Source organism: Gorilla gorilla, chromosome 9 (genome assembly GCF_029281585.2).
Source record: "Gorilla gorilla gorilla isolate KB3781 chromosome 9, NHGRI_mGorGor1-v2.1_pri, whole genome shotgun sequence".
Taxonomy (NCBI): domain Eukaryota; kingdom Metazoa; phylum Chordata; class Mammalia; order Primates; family Hominidae; genus Gorilla; species Gorilla gorilla.
The window spans coordinates 46,454,847-46,474,362 of NC_073233.2; the positions used below are offsets into that span (position 1 = coordinate 46,454,847).

Below are 19,516 nucleotides of genomic sequence, written 5' to 3' on the forward strand. Positions count from 1 at the left end.
GAATTACCAGAAAAATCAGACAAATTGAAAATATTTTACCAAATTCCTAGCCAATCAGAAGTATAAAAGTCATGAAAGACAAAGGAAGATGGAAGATATTTTCCAGATTAAAAGAACCTAAAAGTACATGAAAACTAAATGAAATTGGAATTCAGAATTGTATCCTGGTCTAAATAAAGAAAGAAAGAGAAAGCAGGGGGGAGAGAGAGGGAAAGGGAGAGAGAGAGAGAGAGAGAGAGAAAGAATGAATGAACATGGATAATTAGCAAAATCTGAAATATAATTGAATAAATGTTAATTTCCTAGATTCAATAATTGTGTTTATATAAAATGTTACCATTTGGAAAAGCTAAGTAAAGAGTATTTGAGAATTGGGAACTCTTTGTTCTTTTTTTTTTTTTTTTTTCCCAGAATAATCAGATAAATGGATTTTCATTCAATATATTTTAAACAAAGATTTTGTGCAACTTATACTATTATAATAATAAATTGATAGTTTGAAGCAAGAAAATAATACAAAGAAAAATTCATTTCCAAATGCAAAACAGTATCTTTGCTCAGGGGTGATTCACATTTATGTGTAATTTTGCATTTTCAAAAAGATGATTGTTACAATCAGTTATATCACCACTTAGTTATGTCTAAGTTGTAACAGTTAAACATATGTTCCTTTAGAAAATTCTATTTAATATTATTGTCTCCTTCAGTGATTTTCTCCAAACAGTGATAGAAGTACTTCTCAATGGACAGAATACACAAAGCTGTTTTTGACTACATCTCGATCATACTGACACCTACAATAAAGGCTTGACTCCAAGGGTGCCCAGCTCTAATTTGTGAAGTATGTCCTGTTTGGAAAGTAACAATGAGGTTGTAAGTAGCAACAGTACTTACTCATTATCAAAAAATAACAATTTTAGGTATCTTTGTTTTGGATTTCTGTGATTTAAGTCACCCAATTTCTTCAGAGTCTGCACTCACTCCCTTTGGCCAGCAATCAACTGTGACCATTCCAAAATCTGAATTCTGACTTTCAGGACAATCCTTCTTAAGATATTCCACAGAGCAACAAAGTTTGCAACCACCACCATCAGCACAGAGTCCTTTGGGATGATCAGGACAAGATCTGGACAGCTGTCTCATTTCCCCGCAAACAAACATTTTACAAAAGGAAATTAATTAAGAGCCAGGGCTACTTTAGCCCTGCCCTTGATCATTTTGCGATCCATGGACCCAGACCCAGAACACGTTCCAGTGCCCGTATCTTGATTTTCTAGGGCAACTGGGCAATCTGCAGTTGTATGACCAGGTTTTCTGCAATGGAAACATACCATTGTCTTTCTCTTTGCTGCTTGTCATTCATTGTTTTCCTTCCCGTAAGACTGTCTTTCTTTAAAGCAACTGCAATTTATTCCCTTACTGCCTGATCGTTGCTATCATCTCCCCATCGTAAACCATCTGTGAGTTCTGCCTTAGGTATTCCATGAATCCATTCACATCTTCACTTAGGTACTCTTTTTTTCTTTTTCTGTTTTGCTTGTGGTGCATCATTTTCAAGGGAGAGCCTGTTGGCTTCAAGTTGTTTGTGCTTTGACAGATTTTGTCCCTCAAAGGACTTTTCGTATCCTCCCATGATGTTGCAGGCAAGGGTCTCTTGTTATGTGTGGTGGTAACTTGTGCCCACCTGGTCACAGTTTCATTGGAGGTACCTTATCAGTTATGCCTGAACCGCCTAGAGCAGTTAGCAAGCCAGAGAAGCCTAACCCCCTATGGCAGCAATAGCACTCAACACTAGAGGTAGGAATTTCTTGTTATATTTTTGTGACTTTTGTATAAAATTATTTCAAAATGAAAAGTTAAAAAGCAATAAATAACAAAAATAAATTTTAAAAGCTAATTCACCAATTTTGAGAAGCAAAAACTTGAACAGAAATACTTCCAATTTCCTTGCCAAAACCTTTGCTTTCCCAGAAGTATTGTGTTCATTTATTCAAGGTATTAACCATTCTCATACTACTAAATCTAAAACCCTAAGCACATTTTGTGGTTGGTCCTGTTGGATTATCCTTGCCTTTTCTCTGTTTTCTTTGCATTAGCCCTGGGCACTGGTTATATTTCTAAGGCTTCTAGTTAGGCTAAGTCAATTGTATACTACTGGAATTTATTTGCTTAAAGTAAAGCAAAATTGCATCCAAAACAAATATACTGTTTTATTACATTACAATATCAGTATATACATTAAAATGGAAATTTTCATGACTTAAAGAAAAAATGTAATTATTATTATGATACTATTTAATCACTGTATCTGCAAATAAAATTGGGATTCCAGATTGAATCCTGGTCCAAAAAAATATTACATGAGTAATTGACAAAATTTAAAATAAAACTGCATAAATGTTAATTCCCTAGTTTTGATAATTACATTTATACAAAATGTTATCATTTGGAAAAGGTGAGTAAAGGGTATACAGGAATTCTGTGTTCTATTTTTTTTTTTTTTCAGAAAAATAAGCTGATAGCAAATGCATTTTCATTCAATATCTTAAAAATATTGTGACATTTTCTATATTGAAGATAACAACTCTTTTGATGAAACAGTCAATAATTAGAGAACCAGTGTTCCAATGAGCTTATTCAGACATCAGCAACATCAAAAGAGGATATATGGTTGATCTAGTCTTTAGTTGGCCTATATGAGCATGAACAGAGACTCCTATAACACCTCACACACACACACAAATCACACACAAACTGCTTATCTATAATACATGCAATTATGTCGTTCCCATTCTTAAAACACATATCGACAAACAAAACGATGTCTCCAATTTTCATTAAGGAAAAATGTCCAAACGTCTAACTGCTGATTTCAAAGCTTTGCATAACCTGGCCCCTTTTCAGCCTCCTTCTTGTTACTTCCCACATGAATCCACCTTTTTACTTGCTATTGTCAAAACATTCCACGCTGGAACACCTCTGTCTGGTGCTGATCCCTCTCTCTAGAATTTCATACACTCTAATCAATGAAGTACCAACTAAGATTCACGTGACCTTTATATCCCTTAACTATAACCCAGTTTTTTCTTCTGAGCTCCGGATCATGTTTTCAAATGTTTACTGGCCATCTTCAGTTTGATGTCTCACAGTTTTTCAAATTTGTACAGATCTCAAAAGAGTAATGACTCTACCTACCACCCAAACACAGTTAATGAATGAAACTACATTTCAATAATTTCCTCAAGTAAGAAATAGTTTCATCTTTAATTCACCTTTCCCTTGCCACCTAATATATACTCTGTTGTATCTTTTGAATTTGTGACCAGATAATCTCTTGAGTTCAACGACTTCTTTCTAGTCTTACTCTAATGCTTTAAACAGCCACTAACTTTTATCAGCTAGATTATCATAGCAGCCTCAAACACAACCCAGCACATCCCAGTCTCCACACTACAACCAAAGTAACTTTCTAAAATGCAGATATGATAATATCATTGTCAGCTTAAACTCTTGCTCTTACAGTGAAACACCAAATCCTTAACATGACTTCTAAATCCCTTTGCAATCTGGCTAATGCTTTGCTATCCAGTCTAATTTCCCTTCACTTTATCACTATTATGCTCCAAATATACAGTAGTAGTGTCAGTTCCTTAAATATACTCTACTGCCTATAGTAGGCAGTCTTTAAAACAGCCCCTAAAAATCTTTGCCTCATGCTATTCATGATGTTGTATAATTCCCTTCTTTTGAGTGTGGGTTTGACTTAGTGACACATTTCTATCAAAGAGAATATGGCAAAGATGGGATGTCACTTCCGAAATTAAGTTACAAGAAGACTCTAGCTTCCATCTTGCTTGCCTTACTCTTTCGTTTCTTGCCTTAATGGAAGCCCGCTACCGAACTGTGAGATGCTCTATGGAGAGGCACATGTAGCAAGGAAGTAATGTTTCTGATCAACAGCCAGATGAAATAGAGAGGAACTGAGACTCTCAGCCCAACAAATGATGAAAGACTGAAACTTGGTGAAAACATTATTAATGACCTTGAATGTGAATTCCTTACCAGTCCAGCTTAGAGATGACTGCAGCCCTGCCCAACAACTTAACTGTAGCATTGTGAGACCCTGAAGCCAGAGGATCCAGCCAGTACATGCCTGGATTCTTGATGCACGAAAACTGTCTTTGTTGTTATTGCTGTTTCTAGCCTCTAAGTATAAACATAATCTGTTACTCAACCACAGAGAGCTTATACACTGCCCATCACATCAAGGATTTACAAAACATATTCTTCCCCCTGTAACATTTTCTGTTCCTCTATTTTCCAACTCCTTTTATTTACTACTTTCTCATTCCTCCTCCCTCTACTTTCTCTTTCTCCACGCACCCTCATTCTATTATTCTTTAAGTATTATTTTCTTCAGAGTGTTTTTTGTACCCCTAAGTGTGAGACAGAAGTCTTTCCTGTATAGTTTTCCTAATATAAACATGAGCATCTCCCACTAGATCATAGCTCTATATTTTTCACAGTTATATCTCCATGCCTTATACACCCTAGTCCATAATGTATATTTATTACTTTTTTTGTCATTGTTGTTAATAAATGTGAAAAGTACTGGCAAAATCTAAAAGGGGGTTATTAGTCATAATATAATATACAAAATGAGTTGTAAGGTACAGGAAAATAAAATAACTACAAGAAATAAATCTGAAACCAATGGTTTACTGACTGATATATCCTGATAGAGCAACTTGAGGATACAAAAGAAGAAAGAAACAACAGTCTTGATTCACATATGTATGTGGTTCCCAGTTACCTAAAAGTCATTTACTTCTTCACCTCCAGAAAGCCAAAATTGGACTTGCTAGTTTGTTGAGACTCTCCCATTCTGGGCATTTGGCACATCAAAAGACCAGATGGTCACTTACATCAAAGAATCCTGATGATAAAAGAGATTTTTCACCTAGATCAAACCCAAAAGACTCCTTGGAATATTGATTTATTATTGGGCTCTTATTCCAAGATCAAACAGGTCCCAATGAAGCCAGATATCAATCCGAACTGGGTATCAGTTTATCAAAAAGTGAGAAGTAAGCAGATGAAGCCAGTCAAATGCCAGGACTTATATACACAATCATGAAAACTGAAGTTCCAGAAGAGAACCTCAGCTCACATTATTACAAAAACTGAAACAGCCTTTTGATTTAGTAAGACTAAAGCCACCTCCTGTGAATTACAGAGGGGTATGAGTAAAGATTTATAATCAATAAAATGAAATCAACAACAAAAAAGTCAATAATTTACTAAATATTTACTAGTTGTGCAATAGTAAAAAGAACCAACTTTTTTTTAAACATCTACTGGACATCAAACACTGTGCCAATGCTTTGCATCCATTATCTTGTTTACTCTCTCACTGAAATTATAATAAAGTAGGCAGATAAGGAAACCAAAGGTAGGACAGTTTGGGCAACTTCACCAGCATCACAGTCTTAAAACGCTGAGCTGAAATTTCAAGCTACAGTTTACTTCAAAGTCAATGTTCTTTCCATTACGTGACAAAGTACTTCCCTTCTACACGAATAAAAGAAGACTGTGCCAAAATCCTGTGGATTTAGAGGGCCCATCCTGGCCTTCTTCTGGTTATGCCACGAACTGGGTGAAACCACAGCATCGAAAGAACATGCCCACTAGAGCCTGTACCCACATGTTAGTCCACATGCTAGTCTGCTAGGGCTTGAGATTTGTTTGCCCAAACATTTCTGGGTCAAATTAAGACAGATTATAACACAGTCAAAGCCCTGCAGGATGGCCAAGGGGCATTGTGGTGGAGGTGGGAGATTTTGTGTCTTGGTGTTTCCAGCAAGAGCTGCATGGAACAGGAGGAGAAGAAAGGGTGGCAAGGGTTTGGCATGACCCTCCCTGAGTCACTCCATTCTGAGAGCTCAAGAAAGCTAAGTTCATACCTGCCTTCCAGGCCAGAATAAAGGCACATATTTGTCAATGTAGGGAGACAGAATGTATTTTATTTAACAGTATATTAGCTTATTTATAACTTTTAGCTATTTAGAAATATGGTTTGTGGCCTTCCATTAGTATTCTTACCCTGAATACCATGAATATTGTGGAGGGGGACTGGGAAATAAGCATACATTGATTGATTCAGGGAAGAAAAAAATTACTTAATTCAGAAATGTCTCAGGAGTAAGATTATAAACATAGTTTATATCATATTTAGAAATTCTGGTTATCCTACCTACTTCAAAAAAAAAGATTTGAAGTGATTTATATTAAAAGACTACAGGAAATCAGACAAAATAGCAAAAGGAAATTTTCAACCACAAAAACCAAAGGAGAAAGAAACATAAAAATGGAGGCTGATAGAGTTTATAAAGAGCTATAAAGGGCACATAAACTTAAATCGACACTGTTCTACTTATACTGAGAATCTTGAAAGCACTTAACTTTAAGTCACATGGCTCTTACAGACCAAATAATTGTATTAAGTGAAAGTCTTTCCACACTGTGAATACTACACAGCGTGAAGCTGAAAGACTCCTCTGTGGGTTCGTTAGCATAGTTGGATATGCAGTTCTCCCCACCTGAAATTTTTTAAGAGCAAAAGAAAGGACCAGCCAAAAGAGAAACGCTCCCAGGTAAACTCCATCCTGGGAGTTTACCTGACAAGAAGGCTTTTCAGCCCGTGAATATCATCTTTCCTGCAATATCCACATATGGAAGTAGACCAACTAGAATCTCAACCATAAGTTGGAGAAGTACATTCTACCTCTGCAGATAACAAGAAAATAATTTATCATTATACACACTATGCTTCTAAAATGTTTTTTAAACAATTTGCATTTAATAATGTAGTTATAAGTTTTAAATTATTTTTTCCATCTTAGTAAAATGTAAAATGTCTGTTTTTGTGGACTCTGATAACAAATACTTTCTGTATTGAAGATTAGTGCATATGGCATTGGGAGTAGAGTGAAGAATACATTTATATATTTGTTTATTCATTCATTAGAGAGTCATTGAGGGAGTGCTTACTCTCCTGAAAGGTAATGTACAAGCTTTTCTCAATAATAAATCAGGCAGAGAGTGAGGTACTAAGTAGATAACATCAGACTTAGCCCAGCAGTCTTGGAGTCTATAGTACAGTGAGAGTTAGAAAACATTTCCTATACAGAGCACATATTAAATATTTCAGGCTTTGTGAATGAAGAAGCAAATTTGAGGTTATAATGTAGGTACTTAGCCAGAGAGGAAACACATTTCTATTAATTTTGTCTGGAGCCATACCAAAAAGCAAACAGATCAACCAGGGTTATGTGGATAGATTTAGTCTACAGCTATTGTGTGATGACACCTCGTATAAGTGTGTAGTCATCCTTCACCAGTAATTCTGGACTTTGTGTGAATTAGCAGAAGCTGGGCCATAATTTAATTTTATCAAGATGTTTTCACCCACCCATTTATTCTTTCATTCATTCATTTATCAAATATTTTGTAACCTTTCACATTGTGCCAGAATATATAAAGCTTAACTTTTAGTGCATCCTAACATTCTATTTTATTTTCATAATTACCCATTTAATAAGTATAATATGAAAAAAAATTACACACACATTGTCCCAAGTACACCATGCACTGTAACACCGAGAAAGTATGAGCTTCAATTTAAAGATGAGGAAACTTAGAGACAATTTAAGAATAAGGGTGTCTTAAAAACATTCTCATTGACACTAAAAATGTGTTTTTTTGTTGGTTGTTTGTTTTGGAGTCTCACTCTGTCACCCAGGCTGGAGTGCAGTGGTGTGATCTTGGCTCACTGCAAGCTCTGCCTTCCGGGTTCACACCATTCTCCCTCCTCAGCCTCCTAAGTAGCTGGGACTACAGGTGCCTGCCACCATGCCTAATCTTGTTTTTTTATTTTTAGTAGAGACGGGGTTTCACCGTTTAGCCAGTATGGTCTCAGCTAGTCTCAATCTCCTGACCTTGTGATCCACAGGCCTCAACCTCCCAAAGTGCTGGGATTACAGGCATGAGCCAGCATGCCCAGCCAGTTAAAAATATGTTTTAAGCACAGCCTTGGGTGGTCTTTCTTGGTCTCTTCAGCAGACAAGAGGAATGCAATGGGAGGACCACAACTTTTATTCAAACATCCAGTTAGTCATTAATCCATTTCTTCATCCATTTCTTCATTTGTATTTATTGAGACTCTACTATATATTTAGCACTGAGTATAAGATATATACCTAGCCACAGAAAACAGTTATTTAGTGACTTAGCAATTGATGCCTATCTCTCCTGAAAGGTAATGTACAAGCTTTTCTCAAGAAAAGGCTTGAGAAAAAGAATAACTTGAGTACTTGGGATTTGGCTGGTCATTGCTTTCTCCCTGGACCTGCTTATATATGCAGGTGAGAAGGTCACATCACCACACCCACACACACCCAACCCCTCCCTTGTACATAAAATATCTGAAAAACAGTCATGATGTAGTGCCATCAGCACCAATATCTATCTTTAGTTTCAATGTCCTGCTACACAGAATGATTTTAAATTACCCATTCACATTCAACTTCAAGTCAAGCAATTCCCTGAAATAAATCTGTAACAGCTCTGGTCCCACTCAGCTCCTGTGGGCTCTTGCTGTAGGCTTAGCACATTGGAAAATATTTCTCGCACAGATTGGAGAAAAACAACTTGGAAATGTTCTCTTTTCTAAAATGCATGAGATAATCAGCATAAAAGCTGATTGGTAATAAAAATCATCCTTTGTTTGTAGTTGTCTAGATGCCATATCACATCTTAATACTTTATATGCATTACCACACATAAATCCTCACAGCCTCTTTATGATGAAGTTAGGCTATTATTTTCATATTACAGATGAAAAAAATGGAATCTTTCAAGCTTAAGTTGCTTCCTTTATAGTGGATAGTGGAGGAAAGATTCAAACAAGCATTCTAAATCTAGGAGCCTGAATTTTAGTACTTCACTATAGAGCTGTTTGCTTAGTTGCTGCTCTAGGAAATATTCTTGCCCCTGAAGGAAATAGAAAAAGAAAAGTGTGGCAACAGCTTAAGTAAACTAATCATGCAGAAAGAAAAATGCCAAGCTTCTAATGTTGATCACCTGGGACAGATGGGTAATGATAATTGTCATCTTTACATATCTTTGTATTGTACTGGTTTTCCTGTTATAACAGGATGTATTAATTTTGTAATTTAAAAAAGAGAAAAACTGAGAACAGAGATTTTTTTTTAAAAAAGGACAAAGAGAGGGAAAGAGAAGAAATGAACAAAGAAATGAAGGAAAGAAGACTAATAATAGGATTAAGCATTTTAGAAATTTCAATATTGATAATGACGTATAGTTGGGAAAAAATATAGAAAACAGCTATAGATTGAATTGAATAAAGGAATGAATAAATGACTTTCAGGCTTATGGATTAATTTTTTCTTGATAAAAGACAAAATATCAAGATTTTGGAATTTACCTAATTACATTTGTGGAAAGAATCAAACTGGTTTGGAGAGTTCTTATTTCCATCCCCTAGCCTATAATCCCCGTAGGTCATTACTCTCACTGTATGTTCCCTAGAAATATCCAAGAGCCTCGTCACAAGATTGGACCATCCAGCTAAAGCTACAGGTGAAGTACTTCACTCTGCCACACTGTTTATCTTCCCTCTATCCCAAGAGACACACATGATAGGAGGAACCCTTGACAGTTATCAACAAAATTCAACCTCTTGTCTTCACTGAAGCTTCTTCCTTTCTTATTCCGGGAAAGGCATATGACCGCCTCATTCTTAAAGATGTCCACTGATGAGAAATAATAACTTTTTTTATTCTTATATCCTAGGTCCCATCTATGTTCACAGTCTGAAATTTATTAATTACTTCTAGCCTCAAGAATTATGATAGCCATTTAAATTCATTATTATGATAAAAGCTCATAGTGGACAAATGATTACTACCCTCTGCACAGTCAGTTTATATTCATATTCATTTATATTCATTAAGCCATAAGCAGGTATTGGTTAAGTGTGAAACCACATGACAAATAGTATGCCTGTGTGGTATTATACTAATTTGGGAAGTGAATTCTAATTACTCACATTCAGTATGAGAAACTAAATTTCCATCTATTGCTTTGCTATTTCAAGCTCATTCAAACCTCCATCAGAAACTTCATACTTGGCTCCTACTGATAGTCCCCTGGGTTTGTCATTTCATAGGATCTACCTATATAGTTACTAAGGCATTCAGAGCAGCAGTTTTCAACCCTAGTGTACATTAGAATTACAAGGGGATCTTTTAAAAAATTGCTGTTTTGGCCTTACCCCAGATAAACTCAATCAAAACCGCTGAGGTATGCACGGGGCTTGAATGTCACTGTTTTTTTGAACATCACAAGGTGCTTCTAATATAGAATCAGAACTGGGAAAGGATGAGTTAGACATTTAAGTGGGAAGCAAAGTCTAAGGATAGAATCTTTAGGGGGAAATGATCTGGGTAGGAGCTTTTCTTATCTATACCCTTGGATTATAAGGCAAAGAAAAAAATTTCTTATTCCTCATTATTCTAAACGGAGATTTGGAGCTTGTTCAAAAACACTTGGAAAACAGATGGAAAGTTAAAATATATGTCAAGTCAAAATCCTCAAAATATTAGATATTAGTTTTAGTGAATTTTGGGCACATTTCAACTGGCCTGCCAACTTTCAAGTCCTCTGCAATTATTATCCAAAATGTACTTGAAACAAGCTTAATTTATTCTTTTATCTTCTCTTTGATGTAACTATAGATGGAAGTAGAACGCAATGTAATTGTGTTATTTCAGACAATAAAACAAATCATCTACCACAGAGAAGTAATCATGCCATTTAAATTTGTCATGGTTGCCTGAACACCTGTCATCTTTTATTTTTAGGGCCCGACTATATTCCCCTAATAATTCTAGTTGAAAAAGAATCATCAACACAGCAAAATAAATATTTCTTCAGGAAAATTACATGCAAGTGAAGCATCTAATCAACATGTAAGTACAGCATAAGATGGTGTGAAAGTTTCTAGGGAACACTCACATATAAGAGAAATTAGCTTCATTCAGTGTGTGTGTGTGTGTGTTTTTTTTTTTTTTTAACAAAAAGGAAGCTATCTTAAAGCTCATTGACTATATTTCTTTTGATGAGATTCTTGTTAATTCACTCAGATACAATTAAAAATACTGAAGGTGGTAATAAATTCTGCAACCAAAGAAGTACTGAAGGAATCTCAAAGACAATATTTTAAGTGATAGGGGAGTGTCTAATGTGAAATTTTACTTACTCATAAATACCATGCTGTTTTAGCTTATAATTACAAACAAGCAGTGTAGCCAGTGGAAGGAAGGTATCCATTTTTTTTTTTCTTTCTTTGAGACGGAGTCTCGCTCTGTCGCCAGGCTGTAGTGCAATGGTGTGATCTCGGCTCACTGCAACCTCCACCTTCTGGGTTCAAGCAATACTCCTGCCTCAGCCTCTCGAGTAGCTGGGATTACAGGCATGCACCACCACGCCCAGTTAATCTTTGTATTTTTAGTAGAGACGGGGTTTCACTATGTTGCCCAGGATGGTCTTGATCGCCTGATATCGTGATCTGCCTGCCTCGGCCTCCCAAAGTGTTGGGATTACAGGCATGAGCCACCGTGCCCAGCTGAAGGAGGGTATTCTTAAAGAATGCAGATATGGGACTTCAAAGCCCAACTATTACAAATCATTTAATACTGTGTTAATAATTGCTCATAATTGGCAGAGACTAGTTTCCATCTTCTACACAAAGTGTTGGCAAATTTTCTATAAAGAGTCAAATAGTAAATATTTTAGACTTTTTTTCTTTTTTTGAGACAGAGTCTTGCTCTGTGGCCCAGGCTGGAGTGCAGTGGTGCGATCTTGGCTCACTGCAGCCTGCACCTCCGGGGTGCCAGCAATTCTCCTGCCTCAGCCTCCCAGGTAGCTGAGATTACAGGCATGCTCCACCACACCTGGCTAATTTTTGTATTTTCAGTAGAGATAGAGTTTCACCATGTTTTTCAGGCTGGTCTCCAACTCCTGAACTCAGATGATCCCCCCACCTTGGCCTCCCAAAGTGCTAGGATTACAGGCATGAGCCACCATGCCCAGCCTATTTTAGACTTTTTGAAGCATACAATCTCAGTTGCAACTACTCAACTCTGTCATTATAGCATTAAAGCAACCATAGACACTGCATAAACAAATGGGCATGGCTGTGTTCCAATAAATTTATTTACTAGCAGTGGTCTTTGGTAGGCAGCTAATAGTTTGTAAACCCCTAATTTAATTAAATTGTTTAAAAGTGAAATTCTGCCTCTTGAAACCTGACTCTTAAAAAGTGGTTTCAGGGAAAAGATGAGTAAAGACTAGGAGCCTGAAGGCATGTAACAAAAACATCTAAGTTTTGCAAAAGTTTTCTTTTAAATGCATTAACGCGATTCTGGTGTATTTACTAAGTGACGCATGCATTTTACTTTAACATTTATTGCATCTTTACGTGAGACCCCTTTATGTTTTAGAATAATGTAATTCCTTTTTCCATTTCTCAAGACCCCCACAAGCTAGAGGAAAAAAAATGTGAACTGAAAACTCTGTAAACTGCATCATATTAGACATTTTCTAAGAGTCTTCACACTAAAAAACATACCACTTGGCAGAAATATGATTGAGGCCAGGAGGTGAAATCCCAAGAGCACATATTAACTCAGCTCTGTTTACTAAGACAGTCATTAGAAATATGTGAACAGAGGAGAAATTGGCATCAACGTTGCAAGAATCATAAACTCTGCTTTTTACATTTATTCTTTTTACATTCATAATGGATTTTCAGGGCTACATTGTCAAGGTCTCTATTTCAGGTCACTGAAAGGATTCTGCAACTCTGAGACACATTTTCCAAGACACAGAAATAGTTTAGGATCAGATTGCGTGTGTGTGCGTGTGTGTGTGTGTGTGTGTGTGTGTGAGATTAACCTTTGTAGAGCATGTTCTCTTTTATGGACCTAAGAAAGGATGTGTGAAATTATGTTACGGATTTATTAACGGCTCTTTTCAGTTCTTTAAGAGACATTTATTAAACCGGATTTAATAAAAGGGTTGTTTTATGTAAGTAGAATGTATAATAGAGTTTCTATTTCTCAAGAATAGGCATTGGAGAAGGGAAATAAAAATATGTACCTCTGGTCCTCATTTTCCTACCTTGGGTGGAATCTGCAGACTCATTCTTTATTTTTCTCATAGTGCTTAGTGTTAATATTGAGGACAGTCGGAAAAGTTGAGGAATGTAAAATCAAATTTATAAAGCTAAGAGTGGTCTGAGCTGAGAATTCAATAAATGTTAGCTATAATAATGTTATTAATATCATAATGAATAATAAGTATTATTACCAATGATGTAGATATACAAATGACATATTGAGAAACAACTGTTTCTTTCAGAACAAAAGGGAAACTATATTAATGAATAATGTGATTTTAAAGTCAGTACCATTATAACTTTGATATTTTGAATCTGTCAGAAGCAGGTGGAAAAATGAATAAAGAGCATATAACTGGGAGTTTTAAACTATGAAACTACTAGAAGAGAAAAACTATTCTCCTACACATTCACTAAGAAATTTTTATAAAATGTGTGTTGGGCAGTAGCAAAAGAAAGGAGATTATAAGTGTGGAACAAGTACACATGGATTTATGTCCACACATGTATATAATCACGAAAAAAAGTCATGCAGTTTAAAAGAAGTCAAAAATTTTAATGGAAATTTGGAACCCAAAAATAAAGGCTAAAATATTGTATCTAGTGTCTGAGTGGCTACTAAATTAGTAAAAATATTTAAAATGGAAAAGGTGAATAGTTGGAGTTAGAAAATATGTAATGGTTTGATGATGATCTACCCCTTTCCCGGCTGTTCCTGTTTCAAAATGACAAACAGGCAAACTTAGTAGGGTGTGGATTGATTCAAGGAAGGTATGGCTGTGTAAAGACAGAATCTGTCAAAATGCTTAAAGGCAGCACGTAAATATTTTAAAGTACAATATTTTCCATAGCCATGGGACAGCTGAACAAAAGTTTCCAGGTATAAAATAAAATAAAAAACTATACAAATAATTTTACGGCAAACATGTTTGCATTTATGTTTTTAGGACCCAAGTAAAGGTAAAAGCAAAAACTATATATATTTGATTCACTGGATACAAACAGACATAGCATAGGTGCTTACCAAATTCTAAGTAACCAATCAAAATATAGAAACTCTAGATTATAAACTCCAGAAAGAAAACCTATCTAAATTCTAATACTAAATTTTCCATATTGTAACATACTCAGAAGGCATGTAATGAATGATGAGAGTCTTCCTCCCGGATACTGTGCTAGTAAACATCCAATCAAAGAACCAGAAAGAAACTGATAAGAGAATCCAAACCATTTAGTGTTAGACTTACAGATTGAAAGACTGTGATTTTAAGATTCTGTGTGTGACGAAAAACTTATTCTTTTTTTTTTTTTTTTTTGAGACGGAGTCTTGCACTGTTGCCCAGGCTGGAGTGCAGTGGTACAATCTTGGCTCACTGCAAGCTCCACCTCCCGGGTTCACGCCATTCTCCTGCCTCAGCCTCCGGAGTAGCTGGGACTACGGGCGCCCACCAGCACACCCGGCTAATTTTTTGTACTTTTTTAGTAGAGACGGGGTTTCACTGTGTTAGCCAGGATGGTCTCCATCTCCGGACCTCGTGATCCGCCCGCCTCGACCTCCCAAAGTGCTGGGATTACAGGCGTGAGCCACTGTGCCTGGCCAAAATCATATTCTCTTTTGCCTTTCCTGTGTCCCCCACCCAATTCTGACATTTATTATGTTGATCCAGGTGAGATTACCTGCTAATGACTCTATTTTTTTTCATTGCTTAATGATTAGCATAGACATGTTTCTCTCTGTCCTGCACGACAAGCAAGATAAACCCAGTCATCATGACCCAGCAGAAGGTTCCAGCTCTCTTTCCATAAATGTTTTCAAAATGTTACTTATTAATACATAAGTAAATTTATTATTGTGTAATAAATATATACTGCTATGTTTTGCAATGCCAGCATAAGCAGACAGCTTGTGAATAATATTTTATAAAGAAAATTAGAAATCATGGTCAATTACTTACCAATTTTAATACTGTCTTTTTGAAACAAATACCAAAGCATTTTAAAAGGCTTTCCAAGCCTTGGATTAATAACACACATGATGTCACCTAATATTGGGTGACAGGCCCCTGAGATGGCACAGGTGTATTACTTCACTTCTTGTGTGTGCCTTGGTGTTCACAGCAAGATGGTTACCTGTAATCTGGTCTCCAGAGGTTTTATTTATTCGTACTGCAGCATCCACTACTTTCCTTGAATTTCTCTTCTGTGGTCTAATCACAAATATAAAAGCCTGCATTCCTTCTATTCATTATATTTCTTATCTGACTGCATTGGAAAACTGCAACTGTACTCTTTTTCTCTGAGATTGTAACATCATTTAATAAGTTATTCAGTAGATGATAACCTAACTTCATTCTCATAGTGGACTTTGTAATTATTTTGAATTTCATGTTTCATTGTTCTTCCATTAAACACAATTTGTACTTTATATTAAGGGATGAAAGAACCTCGTAAAATGATTAGTTAGCTATTTAGGAAACTTATCAAAGGCACTTGTTTTCTATTTTTTCAAGTCACAATAAACCAGTCCGAATGTAGATATCATGAGTCCGTGATTCTTCAGAAAATTCTCTTTATTGCATACTAATTGTGGGCTGCTTGTGTGATATAGGTCAGAAAATACAAAGTTGCTATATATATATATATATATATATATATTTTAAATTTTATATTTTAAATTTAAGGCATCTTCTTCTTTCTTCAATCCCAGCTAGAGATTTATAACTTCACTGATTTCTCATTGAATTCTCATAAATTAATCATTTTGATATGAATTTTGGTTCACATCTATTTTTCTTCTCCATGACTACCTTATTGCCTATAGAATAAAGTCTAAGTTCCTTACACTGCAACTTCACTTGTCCTATATCTTCTTCTAATTAATATCAATCACCACTAATTTCTCTAATTCCACTACTTTAAAAGCTTCCCAGACTAGATGAAATTCCCTTTCTTTGCAGTATCACTTACCCTGCAATTTTACCTTAGAGCAGTTAACACAGCTGCAATTAATTATCTGTATCACTTGTTTTCTCTTTCTGGCCTGGGATTCATATTTAAAGAGATAACCTCAGGGCCTAGCATAGCACCTTACCTACAGTAAAAACAACAAATATTTCTTTAGTGGCTGTTTAATTAATGTTTTTCTCTTCCTCTTCACACTTATGAAATGTTATTTCTCACAGTTCTTTCTTTTCCCACTGAAATAGCTGTATTGCATAGTAGGTGATTTCACCCACTCTATTAGTTTTCACTACAAATTTTATATTGATGACTGTGAGATGAATATTACCAGCCCAGAAAAGCTTCCTATTGGACAACTCTAGTAGAATTTCCCATAGGTATCCAAACTCCATATAATTAAAATTTGGCTTTACCTTCTGAGACAGCCTGTGGGAGAGGGTCCGCGGAGAAACTCCAACCAGCTTTCCCACTGAGGTGGAACCTAGGGAAGGTCATGACGTTGCAGCAGGGAGGAGCCTGAGCCTGGCACCTCCTCTTCCTATGTGGAACCTGGGATTCTAACCCTCTGGCCGGAAGTGGTCTAGGGGAGGGACTCTGGCCTTGAGAGAGTATCTGTTTCCCTCTTTTTTTTTTTTTTTTTTATCCTTTTCACCCAGTAAAACTCTTCTTTACTCATCCTTTAAACTGGTCTGCGAGCCTAAATTTTCATGGCCATGAGATGGACAAGAACCCCATCTGTAGATGAACTAAGGAAAAGTCGTGCAACATTTTTGCAGCAAAGTGGAGGCTCCAGAAGCCCTGAGTGAAATGGGGACTCAAAGCTTCTCACTGTTGCTCCTCAGCCTTTTAATCTTCAGACTTCTGAGTGTGGGGGAAGCCACGCCTCCACCCCGCGTAGCTCCCTGGCCTTTTCATGGCCTTTTCCTTCCTTTTTTGGGGCCCACCGGTAAGCAGCAGCTCCCTCCGCTCCCCGCTCCCTGCTGGGGCTGGGACCCATGGCCCAAGGGTCCTGCACAGCTGGCTGGCTGGTTCCCAGCCACTGTGGGCTGCCCCAGCCTTCCCCTTCCCTGTCCAAGGGGTTTAACTCTATCAGACAGTAATTAAGCTTAAACTTGTCTCCCTGGTGGAGGAACCACTTGCATATGAATAAGAGGTTGCATTTTTAAACTGTTTCTTTTCTTTCCCCTTCGCTACCCTGTAAGCAAGTTAACTTTTAAAGCTTTTTTTTTTCTTTTAGAAGATGTTTTACCAGGCTAGCGCCCACCCTCCAACCCCCAACTATCACCGTATTCGCTGCAAAGTTTTTGTCGTGAAATCAAGCTTCCATCTTGTTTTACGTCCTGAGGGCATGGCGGGTAACTGCTTGGCAAGGCTTAGTTTAGCAATACAGCCTGAGGGGATGAGCCCTCCCAGCTTAGATGTCTGCATGTTTGTTTTCCTAGCCCTGTTTCTTTTTTCTTTCCTTTTTTTTTTTTTTTTTGAGACGGAGTTTCACTCTGTCACCAAGGCTGGAGTGCAGTGGTGCAATCTCGGCTCACTGCAACCTGCACCTCCCGGGTTCAAGCAATTCTCCTGCCTCAGCCTCCCAAGTAGCTGGGATTACAGGCGCCTGCCACCACGCTCAGATAATTTTCATATTTTTAATAGAGACAGGGTTTCACCATGTTGGCCGGGCTGGTCTTGAACTCCTAACCTTAGGTGATATGCCAGCCTTGGCCTCCCAAAGAGCTGGGATTAACAGGCATGAGCTACTGCGCCTGGCCCCCAGCCCTGTCTCTTAAAGCGCCCCACCCAGCGACTTGGTTTTTTTCTGCCTGTCTATGTGTGTACTGTGTGTAATGTCTGTCAAAAGAGCTCTAATTAATTTGGCCTAAAGAAAGATAAGCACTTGGATCTAATATTTTTTAAAGGGAAGATAAAATCTGTGGTAACTTTCAGTTCCTGTGACTTTAATCTTTCAGAAATAAAAACAGCCCTAAAAACTATTAGTAAAATGCAGATCACATGCAAGGTTTGCTAAGTATTTTCAGGTTACAAACTGCTTTTTGGGTTTTGAGAACTATTTGACTTGGCGGCTTCATCATTAGTAAGGCCTGGGGACAGATGGAACTAACCACACTTAACTAAGAAGGCAAACCTTGGCTGCAATTAGCACACAATTAAAGCAACTTACCAAGTTTTACCTTAAAGTTAAAATTGCTAGGAGTTCACTGAAAACTCCTAGACATAGATTTACATGCAAGGTGTGTAAAAACAGTAAAATGTGTTTTTTAGTGAAAGGTTATAAGGAGGCATGGAAATGTAAACTAAAAGGATTGTTTTAAGTTAAAATAGGAAAAAGCTGAAGGTTCAAAGAAGTGGTGGAAGAATGGTGGAAATGAATCTTCCAGAAGAGGCTGTGTAAGCATATTGACTAAATTCAGTAAAAGGTATTTATAGTTTTTCTGTAAATTGAGCATTGAAATAAAAGCATAACAAGGTTTTCCTAAGGTGCTAATCCACTTTTTAGCAAAATTTGTAAAGGGTTATAAAAGGTTTTTGCTTCTTTAAAATTTCTGAGTCATTTTGGAAAAATAACTTACGGTAATCTGGAATTCTATTTCATAATATCAAGTGTTTTAAACCTATAACATTTAACAGCCTTTCTGAAGTCAAACTTCAGCTTCAAAATTGTCTCTCCTGGCTGTGCGTGGTGGCTCACGCCTGTAACCCCAGCACTTTGGGAGGCCAAGGCAGGCGGATCACGAGGTCAGGAGATGAGACCATCCTGGCTAACACGGTGAAACCCCGTCTCTACTAAAAATACAAAAAATTAGCCGGGCATGGTGGCGGGCACCTGTAGTCCCAGCAGCTCAGGAGGCTGAGGCAGGAGAATGGCGTGAACCCAGGAGGCAAAGCTTGCAGTAAGCCGAGATCGCGCTACTGCACTCCAGCCTGGGAGACAGAGCGAGACTCTGTCTCAAAAAAAAAAAAAAAAAAAAAAAGTCTTTCCTGACACGTGGCTTTTCGAATACTTCAGGGGGCCCCTGAAATGTCCAGAGAAGAGAGGGAGACAGGATTATTTGACGTGTTTAGGTACATGGTCTTGCCAAAATAATGCTCAATCTTCTTTAGGTTATATCTTGGGGAATAATGATAACATATGTTCCCAAACTGTGTAGTATTTCTAAAATTCTAATGTCTAAGTATATGCCATCAATCATAATTAAGGTTGTTATGTTAAATTATTGTAAACCACAGAGATAACCAAACTTATTTGTCAATCCTATTTCTAACTGTAACTACCCTGGACAT

General features: G+C 37.0%; 1 pseudogene; it reads right to left on the reverse strand.

The window, feature by feature from the left end:
• Window positions 1-900: 900 nt before the first annotated feature.
• LOC101154020 (zinc finger CCHC domain-containing protein 9-like) lies at window positions 901-16,717 on the reverse strand (annotated as a pseudogene).
• Window positions 16,718-19,516: the final 2,799 nt, after the last annotated feature.